This window comes from Triturus cristatus, chromosome 10 (genome assembly GCF_964204655.1).
Source record: "Triturus cristatus chromosome 10, aTriCri1.1, whole genome shotgun sequence".
Lineage (NCBI taxonomy): Eukaryota > Metazoa > Chordata > Amphibia > Caudata > Salamandridae > Triturus > Triturus cristatus.
In genome coordinates, this window is record NC_140593.1 from 622,589,771 (window position 1) to 622,615,021 (window position 25,251).

General features: G+C 45.3%; 1 protein-coding gene across 1 annotated transcript in view; it reads left to right on the top strand.

Annotated features, from left to right (window-relative positions):
* LOC146789809 (ankyrin repeat and fibronectin type-III domain-containing protein 1-like) overlaps positions 1–25,251 on the top strand; it is a 2,714,698-nt gene that overhangs the window by 394,375 nt on the left and 2,295,072 nt on the right. Inside the window, exon 2 of the mRNA XM_085632159.1 lies at positions 5,157–5,292. The gene's annotated coding sequence lies outside the window, so the exon portion shown is untranslated. The remainder of the gene's footprint in view (positions 1–5,156; positions 5,293–25,251) is intronic.

A 25,251-nucleotide genomic window follows, 5' to 3' on the forward strand; every position in this document is an offset into this window, starting at 1 on the left:
TGATTCGCGATCATCTCAATGCTTTGTTGTGAATTTTTAAGGAAGTCCTGCACGGCTTTAAATAATATGCCTATTCTTGCCAATTCGAGGGGCACCAAGGTACTAAAAGTCCAGTTCATTGTATGATTACATGTTCTTATACAATGGGTTAAAAAGAGTGGCTTTAATAGAGATCGCCGGAAGTCAAGCAACGTCAGGCAGCTACAAAGTAAATGTAAAAAAGTTTCCGATTTGTAGCCGCAAAGTCTACACTTAACTATCTTAGAAAGCAGTGGCCAGTTGGGGTTAAAGTCTTTGTTGTGTAACGCCAGCATCCTTGCTGCCAAGATTTGGGTCAGGCAAGCTTTCCCTATTGCACAATTAAGATAAGGTGTGCCTGAAGTCCAACTTGGCTGTCGTTGTTGTATGATGCAGCCAGAGCTCTTAATGGTGGTGTAGACTTAATGTTTTGCAAGTCCGTGGTCTTTGAGAGTAATTTAGTTTGTTTTTTCATTATTCGTTTTACTGCGGTGTACATAATTGAGGGGGTATTTAGAACGGTCAGGTCAATTTGTAGAGTTGCTGCTGCCGTCCTTGAGTAGATGGACCACGGGTTATTTTTTTATTTGAATATATCTTGCAGGATAAATTTCAAGGTACCTGGCAACACCATTGTGAATCTGTAAAAGTTCTTTAAAAAAGACCCCATGCTAGACCATACGATGCCCACCAGGCCAAATTCAAGTCTCACCAAGGGTCCCCTGATGTAATGGGACAATTTGAACACTCTTATATAAGTTTTTAGGTGTCGTTTTTCAATAGTTTTGGTGAGTTGAGCCGGAAAGGCCTCGTTGCCGTAAGTAAATGCAGAAGGTAATACGGCCCTGAGCATTCTTCTAATTGGGACTGAGGAGGGGCTTTCAAGGGCTGTATGTAATTGGCAAAGTCTAATAATTATTAATGCTGCCTTATCCTTTAAGTGGCGCTTATGTGTTATTGGTGTGCAATTCGCAGAGAACCAAGGGGCCAAATAATTATAAGATTTAGCTTCTGAGATTTTTAAAGGACCCAAAGACCAGTTACAACTTGTTTGTTTTAGTGTCCTTCCAAAGCATAGCATCTTTGTTTTGGATGTGTTTACTATCATCTTATTTGCACTATTATATGAGTGAAGAGAATTTAGTGCTCTCTGGAATCCTATTTTTGAATTGTCAAGCAGGACAATGTCATCCACGTATTGCAGTATTGTGATCTTGGTATTTCCTATTTTTGGGAGGATTAAGATAGTGTTGTTGAGTAAAAGTACAATGATATTTCAGATTTTAAAAGATCATGCAACCTCACATCCCCAATATAGGCTTCATGATACATACCTTTTTCTCAGGCTCAGGGCCTGAATAATAAAATTTAAAACAGCAAAACAAATCAATGGGTACTCTAAGCGCTGCAAGTAAGTCAAACCTTTAAGATGCGAGTTAAAAGACCTCTCTTTAAGGATTGGCCATAAGAATTGAGATCTATAGACTGCATAGAGTGGGTAGAATAATAAAAGTGCTTGGTAGTTTAGAAGGAAATCCCATCGCAATAACAAGTGCCAAGGAGGCGAAACAAGAAACTGTGGCTGGGAACACCCCTAAATAATGAATCCTAGTCATACAAAAACATGAAAGATAGAATGTATATTGGGGAGTTTAATCCACAAAAGATAGGGCTCCATGCCAGTGCACGTAGAAAGAGCTATATACTGTTGGCTTGATATCATGTCAATAACTTTCTCCATGCTTAACTTTTCCTTGCGTTCTAAGAACTTCAACTTAATCTGCACCTTGGTAAGAATGCTAATGTTTCCTGTATTTGCCCACAGATCTGCCAGCCTAATTCTTGCAAAGATAATTTAACATAATTTAACCATGGAATGGCCTGCACACTACTCTGTTTAAAACAACTTCACCAATATCATGCGTAAATTTCAAATCCGAAGAAAGACATATTTTGACCTATGGCATAATTGGAGCTAGTCTCACCAACTATTCCAGGAAACCTAGCCCTGTTGCTCTGTGTGTGATCAGGCTCATAATGGATCTCTGGAGTCCTAAAAGTTTGGACAGAAATGTATTCTCTATTGCCTGCAAGGACGACACTGGGGCATAGCCCCATACTCCCGCTCCATATGTAGCCACTGACAGATATTTACTTTTATATAGCATCATTATTCGTTTCTGGGTTTATGTCCCACATTTTTAGCAAATCTATAGAGTGCCTCTCATGCTGCTTCAGTAAGTTGTGACCTCTGATTTACAAGTCTATCCCTAGTCAAATTCGCCAAAAATAAAATCTCTAGATAGCTGAAAGTTGATGTTTTCATTATTTGCGTACCTCCCACATAGAACTTCCTAGAGCAGGTGTTTTTGGGGCCACTAGCAGGGATCGGATTGAGATTAGAAATCGACCCGGGCACGCCAAACAAAAGTGGCCCACATTTGTATATTGCCTTTCCTCAAAACACTGTTTCCGCAAAGATTTATAAACACCTGAAAACAAGTGAGGTCCCCTGCCCCCGCTCAGTATGCACACATTAATTGGCCGGCTCAGCGAGAGAAAGGGAGTGACACCTCTGCCCGCTTATAAAAGGGAGGTAATGGATGTCCATCTGTCTCAAGAAAGGCTAATCAGGGCCCCACTGGGCCGCTGGCATAATCTGAACACACCAGACATAGCCCAAATAGTCCCCCAGACTGCCAAAAAAGCAGCCCACGGCTGGAACTTCCATACCGGCCCCTTGGCCATTGCCAGAATGCTCGCCTTACCAATTCGACCCTGGACACTAGTCAGAATGTAAGATTTTTTATGATTGACTTTGTGCTTCAGATCACCCAAAAAGCTATTGAACCCATCCAGCCAACCTTGCAGCCCGTTAGCGGTGAGCGATAAAAGCACTGCATTATCCTTAAAAAGGGGTATGGGAAACAACTTTGGGAACATCAAAGCACGAGAAAAGAGGAGGAAACACAATAAAGCAGTGAGAAATGCTAATGGTGGGTACATTTACCATAATGGAGAAGATTTCTGATGTGTTCTCGGTCTCTGGTTACACTGCCATTCCCTCATTCTCAGCCAGGCTTCACAGGCCTGTCTGGCACCAATGAAGTCCAAGTATTTAAATAGGCGCTTTTATATTACATGGCTTTTTCATATCTATGGTCAACTGGTTATTTCCCAGCTCCTAAGATGTTGTCTGCTCTGCTGGTTTCTGCCTACACTAAAAGTCCTTATGTTGTTTACCACCAGGATGCCTGTAAGGTGATAGTGCGCTGTACAAGTAATAATTAATAATAATAATAATAATAATAACTGGCAAACATTTCTCCTTTCTTGAAGCCTGGTGTGTGTTCTGAACTCTGCCTATGTGGTTGATGGCACGCGACCAAAAGAGGGTTTTTATCCCAATAAATAAATGTGCTTTAAAAGCTCTTAGGCTTATCTCACATATGTGTTAACATGCATGTATGTATGACTGTATCTTGCATTTATGTATCGCTAACATATCCACAAGGCAACAGAGCACTGTGCAAGGTCGAGGTTTGTGTGACACAACTCTCACAGATATATGAAGTCTAGATAGATTAAGCTTGTGTGCTTTTTTTTCAATCATTTTTGCACGTGTTTCCGTTTTTTCCCACACTTTTCCCTATGAAATGATAATAACAGTCTTGACAATGACAACCTATTTTGCGCAATTCGCAGGAATAAAACATTTAGTGACTGTAATCATCTTACTCAAACGTTCTCTACAGCAACTCCTTTCAGAAATTGATGATGGTTCCCGAAGTCCCCATCATCACACTGTTATTCCTTGGCATTAGGCTGACTGGGGCCCCATTGAAGTGTTGGTGCCCACTGGAGGGTTGGAGGCTGCAGTGGCCTCTCATGTACGCCCCTGAACAGGAAGAGTGTAAACTGGAAAGAGTCTTATCGCCTCAAAAAAATTTATTTGGGCATTACACTCTAGCTATCACTCTGAATATACTGTTGATCTCATCAATGTTTTGTCTTGCAAGCATTGTGTGTGGTTTTGGTATTTTTAATTTCCCACCGTGATCTGGTGAAAGAGGCGCAAACCTCGTGCTGGGAGAGTGTCACGTCTATGTGCCAAATACAAGAGACGCTCACTTCAGCTCTGTGCCATATTGTTACTTTTTTAGACCTGGGCGCAGTTCAAGAGGCTCTGCGGAAAGAGAAACAAAACTATTGTTAGTTTTATCTGTATTCAACAACCATATATATCCTGCATTTTCTCTTATCTTGAATGCAGAGGCAGGTACGCCGCCGGTAATAAAGAACCCGAAGCACGTGCTAAAGTCTCTCCTTAAAAACAAAAGCGCATTGGCAAAGCCCATTGGTCTGCCATGTGTTGCCAATCTTTTGATTTTGTCAATACTTGTTTTATTTTGTTTTAAAACTTGATCACTGGGAAAGAGTCCCTGCCAATCTGAGAGAAAAACATGGACTAAAAGCAACAATATATTTTTGGTGTAAATAAGCCCACATTGCCATAGTAGTTCCTGGGAACTTCACTGTGTATGGGTGTGCTTCTTGTGGAAGAGTGGAATACCAACCACACTGAGGTTAGCCAATAGCTGAAGTGCGCTGACCCATTCATTGCCCCATTCCATATCTTGTAGTGGGTGTTAGAAAAATGTTGAATGCCACAATAACTGACCAATAAATGACATCTGGCTGAAAGTTCCTCTAAGTATGTATATTACATGTATACATTTAGTAAAATCAAATGGACTTGGTTAATAGCAGGCCCAAAGTTCCTTAAACTCCCTCTCTTTTCGTTTAATGGTGCACAATCCTAAATCGCCAGGCAGGATGTGAGAGGAAGGACCACAACAAATGTGAAAAGACAGAATGTGGAAATTGAATTTACAGGTATTGGAATAGGTGGTGGGTGGATTTGGGCCTTGTGCATTTACCATTGGTATATAAGTCTAACTGATGGAGCCAAATTGGCAGTGTGGGGACTAGATGTGAATTATACCAGCACATGTTAAGGATAAATCTAATAACCAGGCATGAATACTTCAACAGACCTATAATTTGAGGAAAGAATGTTGTGCATGTGTTCCAGTGCAGTTAGTATTAATCAATCTACCTTTTCATTTTCATTACAGCGGTGATGGTGTTTGCTTATGAGTAGACATGAATACATGAGAACATGGCTTTCAGCGATTCTGCACTTGTTAGCCTGGTCCTTGAATTAATGTATCCAGCCAAAGTTCAAAGGGCAAACATAGATCTGCTACAGAGGTGAGTTCATTAGCATCTTTTCCCCCTATTTTCTGTCATTCTGAAATGTTATTATTGTTGTATTTGTATTGTACTGTAGGCAGCCAATCATGCTGCCTAGTGGCACTAAGTGGCACTTGCGAACAGCGTCTGTGCTGTATGTAAGTGAATGCATTGGGTTAGACAGAGACCTGGCTGTTATAGGTAAACGTTGGTAATGTAATAGCTTGAAATCTCAAGTTCGGTTGAGGGTGTTACATAGGACTGTAAGCAGTCTGTCCGTGAGTGTGACCGAGGTGGTAGTTAGGGCCATGAGCTGTAGGTAATAGACTGGGAGGTGTCTTCCGCACAGCGTCTTAACAGCATTATAGGCCCCTGGGCAAAGCAATGCACTGGGCCCTGCTGCACAACCAGTCACAAAAATAAAAATGTTTAACAGAAAATTAGTGTTAAATTCTGGTCTGCATGGGGCTCCTATGCTCGTGGGGCCACTGGGCAAATTCCCAGCATGCCCATGCGTTAGGACGGCACTGCTGCCGCTCACATACCGATCTAGTCTGGCAACCCCATGCTTTAGTCTCTGCATCCCAGAACCCAAGTCAAAGGCTTGTATATGTTTTTCTGTTTCCTGGACTTTCCTGAATATTAGGCAATAAGCATGTGGCGGCAGGCGTTGTTTGACACAATTATTTAGTCGGTGGTGCCTGTACTTACAGCCTCTGTGTTTTTGCCATTCAAGGATTGTCTACGGACTGTTCAAATGATAGATGAATGAACAACACCAAATATTCTTGGTCCATGTTCCACAATACCATACAAATGTTACTAAATACTGTCAAAGTATTATTTATTTCACAGTTAGCCAATGGAGTCCTTTGAAGGCCAGTTTGATGTGACTGGGCATTTTCTTTTGTTGAATGGCAATGGGGCTGTGTGGCCGCAGGCACAAGGCAGTCTGTCCTTGAAGGTTCCGGTATAAATCACATTACATTTGTCTAAGTCTGCTGTCTGTGCGAGGCGCACGGGCCTCATTGGTGCCCCTCAGTGGCTCGCCATCAGGAGCTGTAGTATCTTGTATGGCGGTGCAGCTCAAAGGGTTTCATTCTCTCATTGACCACTGTATTTACTTCAAGTTTAACTCTAGGGCTGAATCAAAACTTAATGCTGCATTTATTTCTTTATCAGGACTGTCCCCAGAAATAGAGGTTACATAATCACAATTGTCTTCTACTAGAATTACATGTACCCTCCAGACTGTTTTTTTGTATCTCTCTCCCTCAACTAATTCATTCGATTTTCATTAGATCAAGTTGCTCGATTAACTAAGCTAACTGGCCTGCGTATATGTTGAATAGGATTTGTGACATGGCCGATTCCCTAAGATAGGCTGCAGGACGTATCTCTTTGATGATTTGGCTCTGGTCATCATTACTTTGAGGCTGGAAGAACACGAGGAAATGATCTGAGATAATGTCATGCTCTACCTATAGGTTGGGTGAAGGACCATCACTATTGTATGTAGGTTTTAATAAGAAACTATGAGGGTGTGCTATCTGATAATTGCTACAAGGTTTCTGACACTCTCATGAGTCTAAACCCCAATTGTCCATGACATAGATGGACAGTGGTGCTCTACGGTCATCAAAATATCTTGTGCTTTCCCAATCATGGATTATTCTGTGGCCTGCAATTTGGCACTACTTCACTATCAGCCATTGTAAGGAAATGAGTTATTACCTGGTAAGAATATGAGTCCTTCCCAAGCAATAAGTCCAACATTTTGTTAGGTCCAACACGTAAGTTGAATTATTAAATTGGGGCTCAATACCAGTTAACTATGGCACAGTGCAGGCTGATGTATCCTAAAGAAACTGTGTATTTAGCTGTACCTAAACTGTTAAAAATTCAAAACAGAACTTAATAAAAATCCAACAACCAATTTCTAAAAATAGAGAACATTTTAATTAGAAAAATGACACAAAAATGATTGAGATAAATAGGAGGAACCGAAGATACAAATGTTTACAGTTTTATTGCAAAAAGCACCAAGCAATACTAAAGCGCCAACCAGAAGTCACTGTTTGCAGTTGACTTGGACTTAGGTATAACTTCAGGCTGACTGTGATTGAGTGCAGGTCGGATCCATCAAAGTGGTTCATACTGGTCAAAGATTTTACCTTCTTCTTCTTACTTGTTTTCTGGAATGAAATTCAAAATACTCCAGCAGGGCAAAGTTAAAGCCCTCCCGAAGTTAGATAGCTGATGGAGAAGGCCAAAAAAGACACCTCGCACCTCCTCAGGTCCATTGCTACAACAACTTCACTGGCTCCCCATCCGCCAGAGAATACATTTTAAGCTTTGTTGCCTCACCCGTAAAGCTTTATATGGTGCGAGCCTCAGCTACCTGTCAGATAAATTTAAAATCTACTATCCGAATCATCATCTTTAATCGGAAGGTAAAGGGTTTCTGGTGGGTCCCCGGTTTAAGAAGTTTAGAACCGGAGGCAAAACCGTTGTCCATGTAGCCTCAAAATTGTGGAATACCCTGCCCGAGGAACTACGCAAATGCTCCAACTTACTCTGTTTCAGGAAACTCCTTAAAACAGCACTGTTCAGAGCTTAAACCTGTCTGTCCATGCTTATCTGACTTACCTGCTTCTACAGCGCGGAGATACCCCTTCGGAGAGGATTCCTGCGCTTTACAAATCCCAATACAAATACAAATACAAGGTAAAGCTGTTGCTTTTTGAGGGAAATGCTCCAAATAGTTAAATATATATTTCATGGTTCTCCCATTGGTTGTTCAATTTTTTCCCTGTCACCTGATCAAGAGTTAAACTTTCAGACTTTGATTATTTTTTGCTGTGAGATCCCACTGAAACTCCAGAGTTCTTAGAACTTTCCCAAAAATGTTCTATGTCCCACCCTTTTACTCTTTCTTTATCACTACCTCTTGGCCACTTCTAAGACTTCCAAGACCTTAGGGACAGTACGTAGATGTCAGGCCTCACTCCAGCAGTGACACAAACAGGGTTCAGCCCAACAGGTCCAGTTGCCACTGGTTAGTTAGGCACTTCTGGAGAAAGGCCTCTTACAGCTTGTTGTGCCCCTGTTGCGATACAGGAAGTCATCCAACTGATTCTTCGAGTCCACTTCTTAGTCTTGGCTACAAGTGGGAGGAGGTTAGGCCCTTCAGGCCTCTAGACAGTCACAAAGAGTAGGTCCAGTCCTCTTCTGTTCTTTGGCAGATCCAGGTGTGTTCTGATAGGGGTGAAGTGTCACTTTTGTAGGATTCACTGGCCAGTGAGTTGGGGTGACACATAGATAATCCCGAACCAAAGCGAAAAAGTTCCCGAGGGCAAACCTTCCTGCTTTCGCATTACATCCTGTTTGCCTTACTGCAAACTATCAAACAGTGCACTATTTTAAATTAAATCAAATGCTGGTGGCCCAGCATTAGATGCATCTAAGGAAATAAGAAGTTCCATCCTCCTCAACCACAGTAAACTGGTTATGGGGCTAGCTCTTACTCCAGCCGGGATGGGGCCAGGATAGCTACGCTGTGGCCTTGGGTCAAAAGGCCTTCTTATCCCATGTCTCCTTTACACTTCCTATGAGTGGCAGCCCTCACTGTGGTCCCTTTCAATTAATGTAGTTTCTGCACCCTCCTCAACTGCGTTCCCCGAGACAAGATGAGGCACATAACTCACACCCAGGCCTTTCTGCCATTGTAACCTACACCATTGTTTCTGCCCTAGGAGCAATTATCATGGCTCATTAAAGGGAAAGCATTGTCGGGGCAGCTGCTGGCAGGTTAAGGCTAATTAGTTCACTGGAGCTTCAGGCATGCAGAGGCTACATTTTATAAAGTTACTTTTTCGATATAATTGTCAAAATCCAACTTCACAATTGAATTGGATTTTAAGCAGATATTAAGCAGAGTGTTTGAAACATTCCTGTAGCTTATCCCAAAGTTAGCAAAAATAAGGGGCACGTGCATCAAGCAATTTTGCGATTGCAAACAGTGCAATTCACAAAAATCGGCTGTTTGCGATTGCAAAAAATCCTTTTGCAATGCATGAAAGATTTTGAGATTCGCAATTTAAATTGCGATTACCTAAATTACGAATGCAAATTTTGCAATTCCCTATTGCATATGCAAGAAGCCTTTCCTAAATGCGAACTGTGCATTTAGGAAACGCCAATTAACATCAATTTGAAGTTGATGTTAACCATGTGCATACTTTGGAAAATGCACAAAACAGCATTTTTCAAAGTGCCATGTGGCGCACACATGCTCTTAGGGCATGTTTGTGCCTTACATGTGCACCTTTTTTTTTAAGGGGCGCCTCAGGGGGGCCTTAGGTCCCCGAGCACCCTTGCCTTTGCAGTACCTAATTTGCGATTGCTAATTAGGTAATTGCAATTTAGGCAATGCAAGACCATTCTCACCTTTGAGGCCCATAGGAAAGAATGGAGTTGCAACTGCAAATAGCGATTCCCTAATTGCATTTGCGATTCTTAAGGAATCGCAGTTAGAGAATCAATATTTTCTGTTTGTGTTGTTGCATTGCATTTTGCTATTACCAAATAGCGATTTCTTATAAATCGCTAATTGGTAATCGCAAAATGAAACTTTGATGCATGTGCCCCATAGAATTTTATTTGCATTTTACTTTTTGTATAGGAAAAGCTACAGCCCTTTATAGTGAAGATAGCGTTTGGGGGCCTGTCACTGAAGGAAAATATCACCAAGATATGTTTACATGTTACACTTACTTTTGAATAATTGCCACCCTCACCAGTGGGCTTCAAGACCGAATTATTGTTGATTTACTTAACATTTAAAATTAGGCTTGCTTCCTGTAAAAAGGCTTGTACGCTAGTTTAAAATCTGTAGTATTCAGGGTACACATGTAGGCCTAAAGACATGTTTCTCCTCAATTTAGTGGATGATGCAACAGATGCTGCTGCTCACAGGTGACTGTTGGTGTATTTGTCATGCTTTTGGTGTATTTTTATGCACCAAATACTATGGCCTTGCTGGAAAGCAAACTATGCCAATTGGCGATTAGTCAGTTTCACCATGTTTTATGGGTCAGACAGGTACACTGGAAACTGGACAACTGCACTACAGCATGCAGAGTTGAAATGCCACCCATACTTGTAAGTATAAAATGTGGGTGACTATGCAAAAGGAGGGATTTTGCAACAGCCATTTTTTTTTCCAGAATGTGGCAGATTTATTTAATGGGGATTATGGGAGAGCGCTCTTTGAACCTACCACTGCCACAACTTTGAACCAGGCTCGCCGTGAGGGGAACGGCTTCTTCAACGGGGCCAAAAGGAACTTTGCTCGATCTGGGACACCGCCGGGAGGCGGCGGAACTACATTTCCCAGCACCCTCAGCTCCGGGCGCCTGCCGCTGATGTCATCAGGCAGCGCCCGGGCTGTATAAATTACACACAGGCCCCACGCAGCGCGGGACGCGCTCTTTGAACCTACCACTGCCACAACTTTGAACCAGGCTCGCCGTGAGGGGAACGGCTTCTTCAACGGGGCCAAAAGGAACTTTGCTCGATCTGGGACACCGCCGGGAGGCGGCGGAACTACATTTCCCAGCACCCTCAGCTCCGGGCGCCTGCCGCTGATGTCATCAGGCAGCGCCCGGGCTGTATAAATTACACACAGGCCCCACGCAGCGCGGGACGCGCGCGGGCAGCGCCCGGGCGAAGCCCGGGCCAAGGGCGGGCCCGTTTTAGCCCGTTCTAGACTGTGAGAGACTGGACTGGGCCACCCCTCTTTCCCCCAACCTCAAATTTACCTGTGGTAAGACGATATATATATATTTTTTTTTTTTTGTTTTTTTTTTTTTTGAAAGTGAAATTGCCTTATTACAGTTACTATCAGGGTAGATCTGTATAGGATTTGCCAGATTATAATGTCGAGACAAAAAACACCTGCCACCCTGGCAAATACAATGGATAATTATTTGGTCCAGGTGGTGGCAAAGATTAATAATGATCGGAGGTCTTCCCTGGGTCTTATGGATTCCCCACCTTGTGCCCAAATTAACCAATCAGGGATATTTCAGTCTGCTAGAGATGAAATTGTTACCAATGACCCGATTGAGGTCCCCTATGACTCCTCTATAACAAATGTATCCACGCCTTCTACTGTTCAACAACTCGATCCTATTGTTGATTTACTTATCTTAGAAGAGCCAAACCAATCCGACACAATTGTGGAGCTAGACCCTGAGAGCAATACTCCTCCCACTCCTGTCCCTGCACCAAGAGTTAAAAAAGGGATTACTAAGGAACCTCCTAGAAGAGGTGGCCTACGTTCCTGTAAAACTAAATCTGTAACCCCACCAAGAAGAGTAAAGAAAAGGGTGGAAGAAGGGATAAGGGAAGAAGAGAACGAAAGTGTAGATTGGGAGGATACCTTTTTAAATAAGCTCATGGGAGCACTGGAGTCTAAGTTATCAGGGCTAATGAAACCTCTTATATCAAAAGTAGACCAATTAGCTAATAAAGTTAATAAACTAGAGACCCTCCTAAGAAAAACCAATGAGGGGATGGGGGAAATATCAAATCTAATAATATCCAAATTTGAACACATAGATGCTGCAGGGAAATCACTTGGGGGTACTATAAATACAGGCCTACAAATTCCATCTGACCATATTCATCAAGCCTGCTCTGGACATGGTGAGACTCCTAATACTGCCCCAACATTAGAAACAGCACAACCAGTAGGCAATACTATCACTGAGACTCTTAATCCAGAAACTGGCCCAGTTGAATTAATTGTTGAAGCCTCCCCCATGATCCTAGTACTCGCAAACACACCAACGTTGAAAACAGGGCAGACCGAGTCCTCGGACTCCCTACGAAATAAGGCTTTGCAGTGGCTTAGCAATAATATGCACATATCCCCTTGGGGTAAGGTAAAACTATCTGATGATCTGCTCACAGCAAGAAGGGTTAAGTGGATAGGCACTAAGGCAAAGAAATTTCAAGGGGATTGTGTGGTTTTGAGTTTTAAGGGTCCTGAAGCTCTACCTGATGTCCTACGGAACATCTTCCCTCCACAACTTAGAACAGCAGAAATAATACCACTGACACTGGATTTCTTCTATAGTAGAAGAGGACTAATAGCTAAACCTAGCACATTAAGAACAAAGTGGACAGTTGTGGGAAATAGAAGGGCCAGGATTGACCCATCAAGTGAGTGGGGGTTGAGGTTGGATAATCACTACTCCGTGCTATCTGACCTAAACGAGTGTGATTGACTCGCATGTGTTCTTCCTGTCGCCCCTGAACTCCAGCTGCACCAGGGACATGATAGGTCACTGATTTTTATTGAGCCTGTACTAGATGAATTGACCCCGGCCTCTAAGACATCTCCCACTCCCTCCCAAGAGGATCTAAGTGGAGTTTGGATGGGACAAAAAAGAACACTAGAGGCAATTGAGAATCCACTAATATTGAATAGTGACCTAGTGCCAGGTATAGAACCTGAAGATCGTATATACACTTCTGCCATTGACCAGATCCAGCACCAACTGGACATATTGCCATTATCTATTATTTCTTGGAATATAGCTGGCATTGCTAACAAGCTAAATATCCCAGATTGGGTCGATTTTATCGACCTGTACGATATAATAATGTTGCAAGAAACTTGGGCGTTCACCCCAATTTTCCGACAAGGATATCTGAACTTTTATGTCCCAGCCATAAGAAACCGAGTGGGTCGACACTCTGGGGGCCTGTTAATTTGGGTACGACAAACATTGAATTGCTCAGTTAAACGAAGGTCCATACCCTCTAATGATATCCTAGCTCTTGACATTAGCTGGCAAAATGGTCAACAACTAGCCCTGTTCAATCTTTACTCCAGGGGAGTTGGTAGGGGTAAACCATCAGAGACCCTAACGACCCTTGAGCATTATATTGAAATGCTACCAGTGCTTCCCCATGTAATAATAGGCGGGGATTTTAACACCACCTTCGAACCTTTGGGCGAAGAGGATAGGACACTGGCCGAAGATGAGGATACCAAGTGGAGAATTCCCCAACTGGATATCCCAGTCATTAGAAAATGGAGCACAGTAGCAATCCAACTGAAGAGTCTTTGTCTATCAAGAGGCCTTAGAGCAGTAAATGGACGGGCATCCTCTGACTTAATGGGGAAAAACACATTCGACAATGGTCGAGCAGCCAGCAGAATAGATTATATACTACTGGACGTAAGGGCTTGGGATAAATTGGTGGATATGGAAGTGAAAGACAAAATAGAAAGTGATCACAATCCACTGTGCCTGACACTCCATCCCTACCATGAAATGTCCGATCTCCCAAGAGGGAACCAAATGGTGACGCAAGATCTTGTAAGCTCAAACAATCTTCGCCACCTGAAGTGGAGTATGCTCTTGGAAGATGTTGACAACTTAGAGACTCTAAAGGAATTAGTGGCGACTGAGGTATCTAAGATAAAGTGCCATTATGGGAGGACTGATTTTACAGACTACATGATGGCTGCTCACGAGAAACTATTTTCAAAAATCCAAAGTTTCTTTGTTAAAACAGTAGCCCCAAATAAAAAGAAAAAAGTCCAAGAGAGTAAAGGATGGTATGACAGGAGTTGCAGGATATCACGAGACAACCTTAGCGTGGAACTGAGAACAGGAAATGCAGCAGCAGTAAGGTTGGCAAGAAACCAGTATAGACAGGCCCAAAAATTGGCAAAGAAGCGTTGGGATGAGGTTTATTGGCGCGAACTCAAGGAGGCGTGTGCCTCTAAGGATTCTAAGCGCTTTTGGTCCACAGTAAAATGGGATAAGGGTGGCACAGCACCCCATCCTATGAACCATGTTCCGAAAAGCAATTGGGTGGAATACTTCCAACCACAGTATGCCTGTAATCCCATATTTTCCACTGGTTGTCCGCCTCCACAAGTCTTTTACAAATCTCCAATATTTGATGAAAAGGATGTGAGTATTGTACTGGATTGTGTGGCCGGGGGCAAAGCTCCAGGCATGGACGGAATTCCGGCTGATATATTTTTATCGGATCGTAATTCCTGGTGTACATACCTTGCATTGCTGGCTAATGCGGTGGCAATGGGAGGGAAAGTGCCTGCCTCTTGGAAGGGAGCCGAAATCATTCCCATATTTAAAAAAGGTGATAGAACCCTGGCCAAAAATTATAGACCCATTAGTTTGATTGATACAGCACAAAAACTAATGGGCCGATTAGTCCAAAATAAACTGCAGCAATGGATCAACGAAAACAATATTTTGTCATCTTACCAAGCTGGATTTCGTCCTTTAACTAGCAGCGTTGATCAAGTCCTCCACTTCTTAACCATCTACTGGAGAAATGTTACCCTAAAGAAGGGGACATTGTATGCAGTTTTTGTGGACCTAAAAGCCGCTTTCGACTTGGTCCCCAGAGAGAAACTTTGGCAGACCTTGGCAGACGAGGGCTTAAGCCAGGAATTGCTCACACTCCTTGTTCGTCTCCACGAAAATAATTTTGCAAGAATAAGGTGGGGCAAGCAAGGAGAAGTAACTGATCCCTTTCCGGTAGAACGTGGGGTGAGGCAAGGGTGTGTCCTAGCACCGACTCTCTTCTCAATTTATATAAACGGCATTGTTGAGCATCTAGAGAAGATTGCTAGTGACGCCCCAGTAATCGCAGGCTCTCGTGTACCTATCCTCATGTTCGCAGATGACACGCTCCTACTTTCCCGCACTCCCAGTGGGCTCCAAAAAGTGGTTGATGCATTTGGTATATTTTGCGACGAGAGGGGCCTTGAACTGAACACCTCCAAAACAAAATTCATGTGCCTCAACCAGCAGTCCACCTTTAAAGGTGTAATAAAATATAAAGGTACACCCCTAGAAAGGGTGGACTCTTTCTCTTACCTAGGCATCACTCTCCAAGGAAAAATGAGTTGGAAGCCACACATAACCACAACTTTACTAAAGTTTAGGCAGCTAGCAGGCGCAATTACCCTAAAACATCGCTCCTCGCTGACAAAGCCAGTAAATTGTGTGTTGGAAATATATTCTATGAAAGTACTAGGGGCTTGTTTATATGGTTCTGAACTATGGGGGTTTTCTAATTTGAGAGAACTGGGCCGAGCAGAAAACAGGTTTTTACGAGGTATTGTGATGGTCCCCCAAAGCACACCCATAATCCCACTAAAATTGGATATGGGAAGAAAAGGAATAGAGGACATAGCGAGGCTACGCCCTCTTCTATATTGGAGACGGATTATAGTGACCCCAGAATTGAGCCATTATGCTGCGGCACTGACGGACGTTATTAAATTCGACCGTTTCCATACTATCCCATGGTTAAGGGAGCTCCGGGGACTCCTTATAAAAATGAATTTGAATCATCTGTGGGATACCAAAGACGTAACCTGCTTTCCTACGAAGGCAAAGCTGAAAGACCTATATTGGGAAATGGTATATTTTACAATGTTTAGTGACGTCACAAGTACAAGCCTAACATCTCGCTTCTTGGACATAAAAATTTACCCTTCTTGCGAAATTTTTTGGGATATCATTGAAAAACCCTTTGATAGAAAACTTTATTTTCAATTTCGCATAGGTACACTCCCGGTGAATGCGTTTAAGAAGCACTGGTCCCCAGTATGGGATGAACATTGCCACCACTGTAAAGAACAAATTGAGCACATTTCCCATCTTTTGTTCTGTTGCCCATTGTATTCGTCCCCCAGACGCAAATGGTTAAAACCTGTGTGCTCTAGTTTGGGAACCCGTAGCCAATCCGCAGCCCTAAGGATACTTGAAACAGATTGTTCCATATTGCTTGTGGTTGGGGTAGCAAAATTTTTGGCCTGGTCATGGTCAATTCGTACTCGTTCACTTATGGCAATCGTATCGTAATGAAATTATGTATATTCTCAATCTTGCACTCTCCCGTATGAATTATTGTATTTTATTTATAGAAAAATCTATATTTTAAGAAATTTGACAAATTGAAGTACTTGTATTTTTATTATGTATTTACTCGACATTCCATGTTTAATATGTATTTTTATATATAGTATTTATTGTATTAGGGATAGGGGAATGCTTTTATGACAAATGTCGAATAAAGCTTTAAAACTGAAACTGGGAGAGCTTGTTTTTTGTGATATCCACTCAATTTATTTTATCTTTTAGATTTGAATCATGCTACTAGGTCTCTCCAGAATTGTTTATGTACCTGAAGTCTGTATTTCTATTTCAATACATTATTCAGTTTCCTAATAAAATCATAAAAGTACAATAAATTACATTTTAAAAATCTTAAAACTGTTTTTAAAGATCCTTAGGTTACACATTGGCAAAACTTCTACCTTATTTTGACTGGTGGTTGATGGATGAGGTTGGAGTCAGCGCTCCTTTTTTCATAATTTTCACTGCTCTGTTATATGATTTTGTATGTGGTGTGCATTGAGGATTGTCTGCCTTGATAAACTGTCATCATGGATTCTTCCTTGTTTTTGGCCAGTTTTGGCAATCAGTAAATCACATTGTGTGCTGGAAGAGTAGTTCCATATAACTGTCTTCTCTATTCAATATGAGCCTGTCTTTTGAATGTATAATTCAACATAGATGACTTCTGACAAGTCCTTTGGTTTGCTTATATTAGTTTTCCTTTTATTGAGTAATAGGTATTTTGAAATCCAGTTTTGTTTATTTCCACTTTTTTAAACTTGGTTGGTTGGTTTAGTTTGTCCCATACTATGAAGATGAGGGCCATCTAGCATGCTTAGCAGCTGGCATGAAGTGCACATGCACATTCCATAGCAGCTATATTGGACTGGTGTTTTTGCAAAGATTGTCAGCGATGCTTTTGTATGCAAGGCAATGTAACAGCGGCCATTTTTATATTTATTTTAAGTGGAATTAGTGTTCTAAGTTGGCCAAGGAGCATTTTCAAGCCGTAAATGAAACAAAAGTATGAGATGAAGCTAAAAAAACAATACACTGCCTGGCGACAGCTGTCAGGCCCTCATTAACATTTTTTACAGTTTAAAAAAGTGTAAAGAAAAAACTGAAGAGAGGTTCAGGGGCAGGAAGGAAAGAGGTAGCAATGTTGAGTGCAGAGTCCAAAGTAGGCAAGAGAGCAAAAAAAGAAGCAATCAGTCTGGTGGCAGTGTGCTGTTGCCATGTCTTAGCAAAAAGTGTTTATAATGAAAGACAATAATAAGAGGAAATAAAGGACTGGGAAGAAAGAGAAAGCAATGCATAAGAAGAGGATTTATGGTGCTAAAAACATGGGGGCTTGGGAGTGTGAGACAGAGAGAGAGAGAGATGTATATGGAGAGAGGGAGAGGGAGGAAAGCTATATGCTCACATGGAACTCTAGATGTTGAACAAATGAAAAATAGCTTCCTGATATCAGCAGTGAAAGAATACAACTCATTCAGTCAAAAGGAAGGTAAAGTAGAAATGGCCAAGGTGGGGAACAAACGCTAAAATAATTAGGAAAAACAGTATATCAGAATAATCTAACTGAGATGCATAGTAAAGTCTTCAAATAATGAGCAAGGGGGGGCGTGGCCTAGGAGCCGAACATGGCGGATGCGTCTCCTTAGAGCTCTGTAGTTCGCTCCCTCTAAGGGCTGAAATCCTTTAATATCCTAGACCCCAGGCAGTATTCTTGGGGGTCCCTTGCTGGGGTTTCCGCCGTGACCCTGCGGCCGAAGTTTGACGGCGGCGGAGGATCACATTAGCTGCGGCCGACTCCCCGATCGGCAGCAGCCATGCCTGCGACAGAGCACTCAAGTCTGCGGCTGCAGTGGGCCCTCTTGGCCGCGGGGGCTGTGGCGGAGCTACGGCCGCTCCCGATACCATCACCGGAGCCACAAGTGGAGGGGCATCGCCGCCACAACACGGCCACGCGGAGATCCTGCCAGAGGGCAGGGAGATGGAGTTTCCGCCATGGCGCCATTGAGAGGCGCCCCTCCCCCATCTCCTTCATCGTGGCCTGGTGGGGCCCTGCCTGGGCCTAGAGACATCTGACCAGTGCTCTGCTAGGTCAGGCCGTCGGAGGGGCCTGCCCACCTGACTGAGAACTGTGGGCCTCTCGTTTGGCGGCGCGGCCCTCCTGGGGAAGCGACGGAGGGTGGCCTGCATCTGGCCCGGCTGAGAGCGTTGCTGTGGCGGCCACCGGAAGATCCAACATTGAGCCAGTGAGGAGCCTAGAGTACATCTGATTTGGGTGGTGTGGTGCCCGGGGACATAATTGTTGAGGCAGAAGATTGGCCAGGGACCCTGATATCGCCTGACCCTCGGCGCTTGGGGGGGTTACATTACACTATCAGAGTTTGGCCTCTATCCTTTGCATAGAACTGTCAAGTGGCGCTGGGGCTGCCCAGGGGACGAGTCCTGCATATCGGTGGCATCGCTGCCGGAGGGCCCCGGGGAGGTCGCCTTAGACACAGATACCGGGACACGGCGGACAGCGGAGTGGTGCCTAGCGGTTGAGTCCGATGTGGAACTGCCCCTTGTCGGCGACTGCTGTTCTTCACTGCTGCTCCTTGTGGTGGTCACAGGGGGACCGACCTGGTGGGATTTTCCGGCTGGCTTTCCCCGGTCGCCATAGGCAAGGATAAGCAGGGGACGGCTACCCCCAAGCAACCTACAATGGACCGCTACACCACCACTACCAACCCTCCCGAAAGGGAGACCGCGGAGGGCCTGTCATCTGATACGGCGACGCTACTAGAGGCGATTCACCAACCGCGGACTGCCCTCGAGGCTTAGATTGGGGCTGTGGGCTCAGAGGTGTCATTCCTCCGCCAAGATCTGGGGAAGGCGGTCGACCGCATAACTGAAGCAGAGACTAGAGTCTCCACTGTTGAGGATTCCATAACAGCACTCCAGCAACAGGTGGACAAACTGGCCAAGCACTCGCAGGAGTTGGCGGTACGAGTCGAAGATGAGGAGGGACGGGCACGCCGCAATAATCTATGCTTCGTGGTCTTCGCGGAGGGCTGCGAGGGGGCATCTATGGACAATTTCATCTTGGGTTGGCTCAAGGCACTGTTGCCCCCGGAAGACAGGTTCTCCTGCTTTGTGATCGAAAGGGCCCACCGTGCTCTGACTAAGAAACCACCACCAGGGGAACGCCAGAGGTTGGTGATCGCCCGGCTCCTTAATTACGCTGACCGAGACGCCGTTCTCCGATACGCCCGGCTACATAAAGACAAAATGATCTTTGACTCACATCCCATCATGGTTTTCCCCGACTATACTAAGTTAATGCAGCAACAGCATCAGTCCTTTTTGGTGGCCAAGAGACGGCTACGCAAACTGAACTTATCCTATGCATTACTGTTCCCGGCCCGAATGAAGGTGATGTACAATGCTAAAACATTTTTCTTCGATACCCCAGAAGAAGTCTTTGCTTGGACTGATGAGCGACGTTCTCTTAAACCGCATTCACCGACCCCGTTGGAATCCGACTCTTCCCAAGGCTCACATCGGAGTGGTCGACAGGGCAGAGACACAACATCGAGACGCAACCGATCCCCCTTCAATTGGTGTACTCAAGAGCCAACGGGTAATGGAGACTGAGATACACTGTGGCAAGTTGACTCGTTTTCTTCTTGTTCACTCCCCGGGGTGGGTCAGGATTTCAGGAAGTAAACACACACTGGATTGATTTGGCTATAAAGGTGGGGGTCTTCCCTATTAGACCTGGAGGGAACTGGACATGGCACGTTCTCAAAGTTTTGGGTAATGTTGGGTAAGTTGGGTAGGAGGGATCCATTGGAGGAACCGCTTGGGTCATCCTGTTGGGGGCCTGGGGAGGGATTCTACCGCCACAGATACTCCATGTTCCAGGAAGTATGGGGTGGGGGTTGGGGGGGTTTGGGAGACGTTTCTATGTTGGTTTCTTATATGTCCTATGTTTCCGCACCATGCGCACACCTCACTGCTCCGTCATGCACACCCCAGTTGTCATTTTCTACTTGGATGTCTAGGAATGGCACACACAACAGGTAATTCTCCACCATGGGTACTGAACAATCTCGCCTGGAATGTGCATGGACTACTTAATAAAGTCAAACGAGGGGCAGTACTCACTCACTCAGCGCTATGCAGCAGATATCCTATTGCTCCAGGAGACACATCTACTGGGCACTAAAGCCCCATGCCTGGCCTGCTATGGCTACTCTACGGTGTATCACTCCGGCTTTACAAGTGGGGCACGGGGTACAGCCATTCTTATTCACCTTAGAGTGCCGCTCCATATTACGCGACATTGGCTAGATCCAGGGGGCCGCTTCACAGCGATTTCAGATACTTTGGCAGGCGAACAAATTACAATCTGCAGTATATACGTCCCTCCACCGCCAGGCCCGACTTTTATAGATAACATAACACAGCTCTGGGGAGATCTCCCTGGTGGCCTTATGGTATTGGGGGCGATTGGAATGATATTATAGGCCCATTAGATAGGTGGCGAGCCCGACAACCAGACACATCCCCCACTACATCCAAACTAAATGTACTAGCACATACACTGGGGTGGGAGGACACGTGGCGTGCCCTACACCCATCTGAAGCAGGGTTTTCTTACGTGTCGTCGGTGCACTCCACTCTCTCACGCCTAGGTTATCTATTCCTTCCATGTAGCTACATACACAGGGTGGGTCTTACATCCATCATGCACTGTGGCCTCTCGGATCATTCGCCGATCCAACTTAAATTGCGCCTGCAGACAAGCATGGCCCCCTAAAGGTGGCGTATGTCCCCCTGGCTGCTTCGTGACGAGGATTACAGGGAGATGCTAAGTCGGGCAATCACTGATTATTTCGGATACAATGCCGGCACTTGCGAATCCCCAGTCACTCTATGGGAGGTGTTTAAGCCCACGATCCGGGGGGCTGACATAAGTTATTGTACGGGGGTGAAGTGACGTTGCCTGGCTCAGGTGCAAGACCTGGAAAACAGACACAAAGAGCTCCAATCCCTTGTGGTGGGAGGCTCAGACCTCGCTGCCCGCCGGAATCTCCTGCATGTGCAGCAGCTGATCCATCAGGCTCATACGGACAGCGCCAAAGACGCCTGTCTGGCCACTCAGCATAGGATCTACCAATGGGGCGATAAGTCTAGTCAGATGCTTCATAGGCTCTGTCAGACTTGAGCAGCCCCGACGCAGGGACCCCTTCTGAGCTCCCCTGAGGGACTTATCCGCACCTCCCCTGAGGCGGTTGTACAGGCCTTTGCGGATTTCTATGCGGCACTGTACGAGGAGCAGGAGGTCATTACAGAACCCTTTATCGACGCCTTTTTCGTGGATATCCCTCCCCAACGCCTTTTGGACGAGCAACGCGCTGCCCTGGAGGAACCCACTTCTTTAGATGAGTTGCGGTCTGCACTATCTAACATTCACCCAGGACCTGCGCCAGGCCCGAATGGATTTCTGTGTGACTTTCTGCGGCCTCATATGGAAACTCTGGAACCTCATCTGCTCAAGGTGATACACCATGCCTCGGAGCGACATATTATCCCTCTGGACTGGAGACACGCAGAGGTCGTAGTATTTCTTAAACCGGGCCACCCACCAGATGATCCAGGCTCATACCGCCCAATCTTATTACTAAATTTCGAACCCAAACTGCTGGGGAAGGTTCTAGCGGACCACCTTCACACGTGTATACAAGATCTGGTGCATCTGGACCAATCTGGCTTCATGCCACAACGGTCCACCAGACACGATATCAGGCATGCTCACAACGCTGTGGCAGAGGCTCATCGTTTGGGGCGCCCCGCGGCTGTCCTGCTGGCCGACATTGACAAGGCATTCGAATCGTTGAGCTGGACGTACCTCTTTAAGCTATTGGAGGCAGTTAATCTAGGTCCCCGCTTCAGGGCATACGTGAAGTTACTATATCCTGACCTCACGGCATCTGACCGAGTGGCTGGCCACTGTTCGGCCCCCTTCCCGATCCGCAGGAGCACTAGGCTGGGATGCCCACATTCCCCGCTTTTGTTCGCGCTAGCCATTGAGCCTTTGGCCACATGGGTCTGCCTGGACTCTGTCTTACGGAGTCTGAACTATTCTCCGGAGTACTCTGATAGGATCACTCTTTATGCTGATGACGCCTTGTTTTTTATATCGGATCCCTGGGTATCTGGGCCCCGGGTGTTACCGATTCTACGGACTTTCGGAGAGACCTCCGGACTCTACGCTAAATCATCCAAGTCCATTATGTTTCCTATCTGCGGGAATCAGCGTTCTCAGGCTTTGGCCTCGCAATTGATCATTGCGGAGGCGGGACTCCAGTACCTCGGGGTGTTTATTACGCGGTGCCCAACCGAAGCCTGGACACGCAATGTCGCTCCGTTGCTTCTCACAGTCCGGGATGAGACGACGGTGTGGTCTCAACTCCCCCTCTTGTTATATGGCAGATTGGCCATTTTCAAAATGGTCTCTACCTCGCCTGCTATCGGCTGCAAAATTACCCCTTTCTAACCCCCCCGTCGTTGTTTTGTAAAATCAATGCATTATTGAATAGGTTTCTCTGGGGGGGGGGGGGGGTTGCGGTTCGGGTGGCACTTGCAACATATGTTCAATCTACCTACTGTGGTGGGATAGCTGCGGCCAATGTTCGGGCATACTACTGGGCATCGCATCTCCTCATGATAAACGAATGGTGGTATGAATCACAGGCTGACCCAGCTTATGCAGTGGAATTACTTTTCATGGCTGAAACCCAGCTGCTTCACTTCGTGTATAGTTCCTCGTCTCTGGTGGTGCTTCCTCCGGCATGTAGGACTGTCATTCAGATCTGGAGGCGAGCCGTCCGACAAATGGGATGGTTGGGGCAAGCTGACCGGTGCAACACCTCTTTGGCAGGGCTCACACCTCCAGCCAGTCTCGACACTGGTGGGGTTCTGTAGGTGGGACGACCTAGGGATCTCCATGTTGGGCGACATAATGCAGGGATCCACTCTCAAGTCCTTTTAGAGGCTACAGGAGGATTTCGACCTTCAGAAAACACAGTTTCACAGATATCTGCAGCTCCAACACGCCGTGTCCCCTCTAATAAGGGGCCTCATGACTCTCCTAGAGTTGCACCCGCTGGAAGGCTGGCGACTTATGGGGGATCTTGGTGGCCACAAAATTAGACAAATTTATCAAACCATCACTACACACTCCACCACCACTTTACACCGGACTCGGGCGGCGTGGGAGGCGGATGTGCCCACCCTGACAGACGATGACTGGGCTGAGGCGTTGGCTAGCCCTCATTACTCCGCTGTTTCCACCCGATACCGACTGATCCAGGTTAAGTATCTTCACAGGATATACTATACACGTCTGCGCCTCTGTAGGATGGGGGCTATTCGGTCCTCCATGTGCCTCCGCTGCGATTCGGAGGAGGGGTCATTTCTCCATACTGTGTAGAGTTGCGTGGTACTACAGCACTTCTGGTCGGGCATACGGTCCTGTTTGGGGCAGGTGTTGGCATGGGACATTCCTGCAGACCCTAGGCTGATTCTCCTACACAGCACTGAGGACATCGGGTGGGTCAGATATAAAAGAGATCTATTGTTTCTAGGTCTCACACTAGCTAAGCGCGACATTGCGCAGCATTGAAAATGTTATATCCTACTTAATTGAATAACATGTAGTCCAGTCCTGCTGCCACTAGCTGCTCAGCCAGAGCGTGAGATGGTCATAGAATATTGGTGTGCCTGTGATGCATGGAATGCCTGGGTGTCTGAGTGGATGAGTGTTGGCAGTTGAAGATGGGCTGAGCAGCTAGGGAGGCTGCTCCTGGTGGGGCTGGTACCACACTAGGCTGGCTGGAGTAGAGACAGATGTAACCTGAACTGGAGACTGAATAAAGATGGCTTAAGAATACCTCCTGGCTCCAGGTGTCTTTCTACAGAGATCACAACATTTATTTTGGCGACGAGCGGAGTTGAACCCTAGAGACTCTTGGTGAACCACTGAAACAAAGGAACTACAAAGGAAACAAGGAGAAACCAAGAGATCCGACAAGCTACTACATCTATAAAGAATGAATTCCCAGGAAAGCCAGCGCCAGCCCCACCAGTGTCCTTCCCATTGGACAGACCACAGAGAAGTGTCATTAAAAGGACGCTACAGCCTGGGAATACTACTACTAACTTAAAGGATTGCAGTGAGTTGGAGGAGTAGTTCAACTACGACCGCATCTGGTGTTCCAGCCACAACGTTAGCCACAAAAAGATTACAGTGAGTTGGAGGAGTAGTCAAACTACAAATGAATATGGTGTTCCAGCCACAGAAAGAAGAAAAAGTCAATTTAATAGATGTAAAAACGGAAAGTGTGCAGTGGCTGTACACGTGGTGTTTATCTTGTTCAAAAGGGTCCTTAATTGACAGTTGCAGCGATTTGGAAGGCCTCCAAAACCACAGTGACAGTTGTAGCGATTTAAGGGGCTTCAAAAACGACAGTGTCTCACTTCGCCTTACTTGGACAACTGTGACATTAAGGAAAAAGGCATATATGGTGGTACACTGTTGGAGAATCACAAGTTTTGGGCTTTGAGGTCTTGTTTTATGCTCAATCAAGGTCTCACAGGAATTGGAGTGTAATAATGATCTACGTGCAGTTGTTCCTGTCCTGGGTTTTATACTTAGTGCTACGATGCGACGATCAGCTAAAAGGAACTATGGTTTTGCCCGTTTTCACCAATCTTTGGGATGCCTTCGTTTGGGGCTCTCCGGCTCCTCTTTCACTTGGATTTATGGCTGCTTTGGTGCGGAGAGTTACTCGGACTGGGTCTAGCACTCGTGTTAGCTTGTGCAGTATGGGCAAGTGTTCAGAAGCTGCTGCGTACATGTGGGAGTATATTGGAAGGCGCATGCTGTCCAGCGTGAGACAGACGACGATTTTATGCATATGACATCGTGAGTGCCGAGTTGGTGTACTGCGCC